The 7,825-nt window shown below is 46.4% G+C and overlaps 1 protein-coding gene across 1 annotated transcript in view; it reads left to right on the forward strand.

Annotated features, from left to right (window-relative positions):
* The first annotated feature begins 2,292 nt into the window (after positions 1–2,292).
* cntn5 (contactin 5) overlaps positions 2,293–7,825 on the forward strand; it is a 205,952-nt gene continuing 200,419 nt past the window's right edge. The window contains exon 1 of the mRNA XM_064301519.1: positions 2,293–2,757. The gene's annotated coding sequence lies outside the window, so the exon portion shown is untranslated. The remainder of the gene's footprint in view (positions 2,758–7,825) is intronic.

Consider the following 7,825-nt stretch of genomic DNA (forward strand, 5'->3'; position numbering starts at 1 on the left):
CACTTTAGACTGATTTAATCACTGTGAGCAAATACATGGTATTTGGAGTATATAGACACACACACACACACACACACACACATATATATATATATATATATATATGTATATGTTTTATTACCCATTCATAGTCAGTTGTTTATACTGCTTAAACTTGCAAGGTGTTTGTACTGTCGTAATCAGCTTAATTTATTTCACACATTTTTACATTACATTGCAGGCTTTTAGCAGACCAGAGCAACTTACCGTACACTTGCATTTAATTTGCTGCCCCCACCCACCCCCACAATAAATAGTATAGTTAGTGGAAAAGTTAATTGTTTCCACCAGAGCCAGCTATGGGTATTAAAGATGCAGACACATGCGAGCCTCACCCATTCACACCTGCAAGATCTGGCTTTGTTGTTCTGTTATTGTCCTATATGTGTGTGAGATATCTCCTAGTGAGTAACAGGCTAACAGCAGGCAACCTCAAGAGGGCACAAGAATGAAAGTGTCATGTTTAATTAAATTAAATTGTATTTAACCCGCTGATATTTAAAATGCATGCAGTAAACTAAATGCATACATAAGCAATGAGCAAGGAATGTGTCTTACACAGAGTGTGGGGTGCAGTTGAGGCATGCGTGTAGCGGAGGAGTGTAGCACAGTGGGTAAGGAACTGGACTTGTAACCGAAAGGTCGCAGGGTCGATTCCCGGGTAGGACACTGCCGTTGTACCCTTGAGCAAGGTACTTAACCGAAATTGCTTCAGTATATATCCAGCTGTATAAATGGATACAATGTAAAATGAATGCTATGTAAAAAAGTTGTGTAAGTCGCTCTGGATAAGAGCGTCTGCTAAATGCCTGTAATGTAATGTAACGCATGCCAACTGAACAAGGTTGAAGAACAGCAACTCAGCACCACCTCCCCTCAACCTCTCTACCCATCCAAACCCTCTAAGCGTTTTTGAGACCATGAAAAGCACTATATAAAATAAATGTATTATTATTATTAATAATAATAATGACATATATGGAATATATCAAAACATGTATTCACATTATCTGAAAATATGTCAGAGAAAGACAGATAGATAAGATAGATAGTTTATGTTCAAGAGGAAATTCAGATACGTGCAGGCATAAGAGAACATTCCAAAAACGTAACACATACACAAAATGACTTTGAATTCACATTTCTTCTACACAACTTTCACTCTCAAAAAATAAATAAACAAAAATATTTGGTCACAAAAAACTCAACTACACTTTCGCTTCCACCCCGAAATGCTGTTCAGTGTAACATTATGTAAATATTACTGTTTGTACGTGTGTCAGTTAGTAATATGATGCGTTGCGCCAGATTCAATGTTGGACTGTATCCGTTTCTGGACTGCTTTTGTTGGAACATTTTTGGACGAAGGAATGCTGAAAGTAAATTAAATGAAGACAGCCAAATCAGCCACTCGGCCTGTCTCACTTTTAACCCGGCTCCGATCGTTTCAGCAAACATTACAACGCATTCCAGCTTCAGAAAATCTGTCGATAGCCAGATTCATCATGCAGCCAAAAAAAAAAAGGTTCTTTGACACACAAGGCACCCAAAAACGTAGTCAGTTACTGCATGTTCACTGGATGACGCATTGGATAATACATATAACCTATAATAATAATATAATACAATCTGAACAATGCAAGCAATCTATTGTAATACGTTAATAGTACTAGCGTAGGATTCACGTTGCCTTCGCCCCAACCGACTTCTAACTTCCTCGCAAAATCTCGCGGTGCACGATTTCAATGGGGGTGCTTTTTAAAGACTGATCTTGTACCTATTCAGTCTTCTGATTGCAACCAACTGAGCCTTGTGGTTAGTAGGTACCTACTGCACAATCTGAATGGGGTGATTTTTTAAAGATTGGGCTCCATTAAAAGGAATGATATTTGTTGTGTCGTATGGACTTGTTGACTGCGCTTCCAAAGAAGCCTGTCAAAATGAAAGTTAATGCCGAACATTTTTTTTTACTTCGGTACAATTACTGGGGTTGCCTCCAGGGTTCCACCCGGAAATCAAGCCTGCAACCTTTTGATTACAAGCCCAGTCCCCTAACCACAGAATTATACTGCCTAAATATAAATGTGAAATCACTAGAAAATGAGCATGCGATTTAAAAAAAAAACCTAAATACGAAAATGCACAGACCATACACAATTTGAGCACATGAATAAATTAATAAACAAACAAACAAATAACACATCAGGCATAACTGTGCGGCATCCCATAAGAGAGATGAAAAATGTGGAATTCGAATGGCAACTCGCGCACTTGAAGCCGGACTCGGCGAGAGGCGCGTGCGGGGTGGGAAGCTGCCAGAAGCAGTGTAGCACACTGCTCCAGTGCGAGGCACGCGCTGCTCAAGTGGAGGCGAACAGCTGTGGAATAAACTGCGGCGACGCACACAGTGGCTTTATTTCCGTGTGACGACGTAAGACGCCGAGTGAAAGGGGGCTCGCACAGGAGAAAGCAACGAAGACAGACGATAACAAACCAGGGAGTGGTCCGAATCCAGTTCGTCCAGGTCTGAAACGAAGGATGTACTACACTCGTCGGTCCGTTAGTTAGAGACTCGAGAGGACCCCTCTGGATACAAGCTCTTCTGCCATCCCGCATTCCCACCAGGTTTGCAGGCGAGCGGGGCTCGCGGACGGAGCGTGCAGCACGAGGCTGGAGCAGTACGAATGATCAACAGCATTGCATTCCTCCGCATATAGAGTGAGTAGCCTACGGAGCGAGTTATTTTTGATTGATCAGCCGATATATTTCGGGCAAGATGAAAACATTTATAATGAATGAAAGTGATATAAAATCGAAGCCACGGGTTTAGTATCTTCTTAAATCAACAAACTATTGAAGAACAAATATAAACAAGTTTACTGGAAAATATACGTTGTTTATTTATAATAATAATAATAATAATAATAATTATAATAATAATAATTATTATTATTATATTTTAGCTGCCAAATTTATCCATTGTTTCTTAATCTCGTTTTTACTATTATGGAAAGAAGGTTGACTTATAAACAGCTACTCCAACTCGTGTGACTTCTTTAACAGGTTGATTTGAAACTACTTGATCACTCATGCATGGTGCCGCTGGTTGTGGAGGAGTTATCGGATTTTTGCACGTTGCAATTTCCCACCGAGAAACGCTTTTTCTGAAACCTGGTTCACGCTGTAGTTTTAAATAATCAACCGGACCCTGCCAGCTCGGTTCGCAGCTTGCGTCCACGTTTAAAGCAATTGACCCATTAAAAGCAGCTACAGGGGGAGACGCTGTTTTACATTACAGAGCTGCACCGAGGGGGAAAAAATCAATACCGTACCACCCATGTTATTATGTTATGAGGAATTCATTTATTTTTTAACAGTCACTGTTGTACGCTACCAATTCTTCATTTATTAATCTTCTTGCGCTTGGATGATACCCATTCACTCGGCTCAGTGCGTGTTAACAGCAAGGCGCGCTGAGCGCTCTCCCTACTGCCGCACGTTTGACAGCAGACGGAATTCTTGACAATTTATTGGGCTTGACTGCCATGTCTTAAATGTACAAAGTATTGCCAGTCTCGGTAATCTATATGAGCTTTTTTTTCTGATGAAATATTGATGTAACTATATTCTGCTCAGTAGATGCTAAGTTGCTGTGGAGACAGATATGACACAGCCCTGACAGTTTGGAAGGCTGGTTGTTTATGAGAGAGCCACAGTTTCGTGCAATGCATCCACCAGCTAGCTGTGCGACTGGTATAGACTGTGACCTAGTGGCAGCATTTCTATGGTAGGTCCACAGAACCTGTCAGTCATTTTAAAAAAATTATTATTGTTTGTTCAGTGCCGGCACTCTGGACATGAAGGGGCATTTAAATGCATGATTACAGGCTACTCAGCGCGAGCGAACAAACGGGGACGGCAGACAATCAGCGCCTGATGCATTGTGTAAATTATACCTTGCGGATGGGCAGTGGCCAGTGGTGCTCCGAGGCCATCGAGTGCTCATTACGGGCGCGCGCTCTTTGATTCGCGCCAGCCTCATTGAAGTTGAGCTACGCCGGCTAGCTTCAGAGCGGTTCAAACGCAGGGGCGGGCGGAGCAGCTGTGCGCGTTTAAGAGCAGAGCCGTGATTAGCCAAGTCAGGTTGCATCTGCTCGCTCCCCGTTTGACTCTCTGTGTGCATTGTTATCTGAGCAGCTGTAGCGATAAAGTTTTTTTTTTTTTGGAAAAAGTCTCTGAGGTTCTGTGCTGCTGGAGCTTCTTTTGAACAGGGCTGTGTGAACCCTGGCGGAGTTGACTGCAAGTGCACCGCGAGTGGCGCTCCACGTAAGCTCTGGGACCCCTCCGTGTCAGGCGGTACATAGGCGCTCCTGTGATGTCACAGGTACCGTTCCCCCTGCTGTATCCGTGGAGACTGTTGCTGGGGGTTCACCTTGGCGGGGGCTGCTTTACATACACAAACGGGGCTCGCTGTTGCTGCTGGGCTACGTAGCGCATGCTAATGAAACCTCACTGGCGCGTCTGAAGACCGGCGGTTCGTTTCCATCTCCCGGCTCGCCGTTCCTCCCCGCGTTGTCGCTGTGACCTTTGACCCGGGGGTGGATTTATTAGCCGCGTCTCCGCTCTGATCCTTCCCTGGAAACAGCCGCAATGCAATCTGCCTTCGCTGTGTGACGGTCGGCCTAGCGACGGTCGGCCTAGCGACACGTCTTGCTGGGGGTTGTGGGGGGGGGGGGGGGGCGGTGGGGAGTTTATTCAGCAGATGAACTCAATGAGTTGAAAGCCAAAAGGCGACAACACACACGCACACACACACACACACGCACACGCACAAAAAAAGAAAGAAATCTAATCATTTTGATGCGTCTAACGGTGTTGTAAGCACGAGCCTGTGTCGGAGGGGCCTGTGGTTTGATTTGTATCGACCCGAGCAGCACACTGGAGACAGGTCCGTGGGACGGCTTTGTTTAGTTTCGGAGGAGGAGGAGGCTGTTATTTCATCCAGCCCGGCTGTGCCTCGTTCTCAGCTCCCTGCCCACTAGGGAGAGCCCTCTGCTTGTCCAAAACGAGGCGTCTCCGCTCAGCGTATCCGCGCAGAAACAGCCTCAGCGTTTACACTCGGCTGTGGCTGAGTTTATACCAGTCCTACGGGGATAAAATGTACTCCATCAGTTTTCTATTTAAAAACAGGGTTTTTTTTGTTGTTACACGGCAACAATATTTGAATCCATTTCAATGCACAGAAACATTGAAAGGAGAGTTCTGAAGCTCCAGTCCTGGAGGGCCGCAGCGTCTGCAGGTTTAACTCCAGTCCTGGAGGGGGCGCTGTGTCTGCAGGTTTAACTGCAGTCCTGGAGGGGGCGCTGTGTCTGCAGGTTTAACTCCAGTCCTGGAGGGGGCGCTGTGTCTGCAGGTTTAACTCCAGTCCTAGAGGGTCGCAGTGTCTGCCGGTTAAACTCCAGTCCTGGAGGGCCATAGTGTCCTTGGTGTGTGAGTGAATGGTGTGTGTGCCCTGTGATCGAACTGTCCAGTGTGTATTCTCTCCTCTCACACAATGCATGCTGGGATAGGCTTCAGCAGCCCCGCAACCCTGACCAGGCTGATGGATGGATGGATTGTTATTATTATTTAGTTTTTTTTAAAGTTTTTTTTTTGGGGGGGGTGGGGGGCGGTGGGGTGCGGTGTGTATATATATGTGTATAGGGAGTTACCTGTCACCTAATGTCCCCAAAGCTTGCAGGCGGTCTGCTTGTAGATGAGAGGGATTGATATCGAATGCGGACTTGGCTCCAGCACGCCCGGTGGTTTTATTGGCCATGTTCCATAGCGGGGGCCTGTGCCAGCTCCTCTGGCCTCGGTCTGAGGCCTCTGCTGCAGCTGCGACTGGGCCGCTCGCAGGGCGTCCCGCGGTTAGGTCACACCCCTCATTTCAGCCGAAATCTCACGCTGGGAACCAAGGCTAATTTGTGTCCGAGTCGCTAGTTAAAGTATCCTAAAAATCGGATACTTGACCGGTAGAAGACATCCTCCAGTTTAATTGCAGATACATTTGTCGCCTTGTTCCTAATTCGCGTTGGCCTCAGCGTGTGATGGTAGTTGTGCCTGTGGGCTCTTCTCATTAGAAACCTCTGTTGTGCAAATTCTCCCTCCTTCCCTGCTGGTCCCCGCATGTCAGCGTGTGAACGCTGTCCTTCAGATCAGAGATCAGCAGGGACCAAAGGAGTGTGTGTGTGTGTGTGTGTGTGTGTGTGTGTGTGTGTGTGTGTGTGTGCGTGTGTGTGTGGTGGTGTGTGTGTGTGGTGTGTTGTGTGTGTTGTGTGTGTGTGTGTGGTGTGCTGCGTGTGGTGTGTGTGTGTAGTGTGTGAGGGTGGGGGGGGGTGTGTGTGTGGGGGGTGGGGGGGAGGGGGGAGAGAGTGTGTGTGTGTGTCTGAGAGAGGGGGGGTTGTTTGTGAAGTCCAATTAATGCTACATTTTCACCTTTTGCCCTATGAAAATATATCTCTTAAAAGAGCACCTTGCTGCGAATCTTCTCCAGCTCGCTTATGTTAAATAAAATATGAGCGTACATCAATACTCCGCCGTCTTGTCCCTCTGTTCTCTCGGCGTGTATGCACACGCCTTGCTTCACACTGTATTTGCAAAAAAAAAAAAAACGATAAAGATTTAATCTGGCTGTCAGTGAGTGAAGCCTGATTGAAACTGTGCGTTATGAAGGAGCACTTTGTTGTTGAATCTCTTTGAATGGCAGGATCATTTTGCACGTTACCACCCCCCCAGTCACTGAGTATTAAGGTTTTTGGTTGAGCATTAAGTCCACACGTGACTTAATGTACACGCATGCGCTAAAGAAAACAAGGCCACGGTGGAGATTCATTCCGTTTCGGCTCAGTCGATTAGGGAAACTAATTGAAATTTGACCGATGAATCCAATAAACCTCTGCAGAACATCGTGGGGGAATCTTTCAGTTAACTGATTGAATTTCAGTTAATTTCCCCGGAATCGACTGAATTTAAACTGGGATCGATCCCAGGCCTGAACAAGATATGAAACGTTAACATTCCAAGCGGAGTTAGCGTACAGAACGCTAACAAGCCGCACTGGCGTTGTTCATCCTCTTTGGACAGTTAGCTTCCGTGTTGCATTAGCCTAAACTATTTTACTTGAAGCGCTGCTAAATCAGGGTTGATGCTTATTGCACCTCACTGCTTTATCTTTCACGCCCAGGCTACTCATCGGTACGTTTGTGAGGAGCGGACGCGTGCGGCGGGAAGATCTATTTCAAAATGCGCCGTGCCGCAGCGTCTTCTTTAATGGAAGGCCTTGACGGATACCGGCCCTGGGAATACCTGCAGGCGGCCCGGGTTCGTTTGCTGGGAAAATGTTCGTGTTTCTGCTGGTCCTTCCTTCATTTGCTTTCCCCCGAGGAACGGCAGGGGCTTGCTTGCTTGCCTTTCCCTTGGGTGTGGCTACCGCAGCCGAGCGCAGAGCCTCGGTTTCTCTTGGTCTTCTGTGATTGACTGCATGCGCGGGGAGCTTTATTAAAGGAAATCAGTATGACAGGGCCTCCAAGGTCAGGCTCATCTCCACCGGTGTTTGTTTTGAATAGAGGAGATGGAGGCTTGTTCAGCGGTGTTCTTAGTGAATGGCGTTGCGGCAGCACCACCCACGCCAGCCTGTATTAGTGTGTGTTAATACACTGCGCGCAGAGCTTCAGTCCAAATGCTTCACGTATATGTATATACACAGACGCCTGCATCTGAGAACGATTGTGGTGAGAACATTTTA

Source organism: Anguilla rostrata, chromosome 12 (assembly GCF_018555375.3).
Source record: "Anguilla rostrata isolate EN2019 chromosome 12, ASM1855537v3, whole genome shotgun sequence".
NCBI classification, from domain to species: domain Eukaryota; kingdom Metazoa; phylum Chordata; class Actinopteri; order Anguilliformes; family Anguillidae; genus Anguilla; species Anguilla rostrata.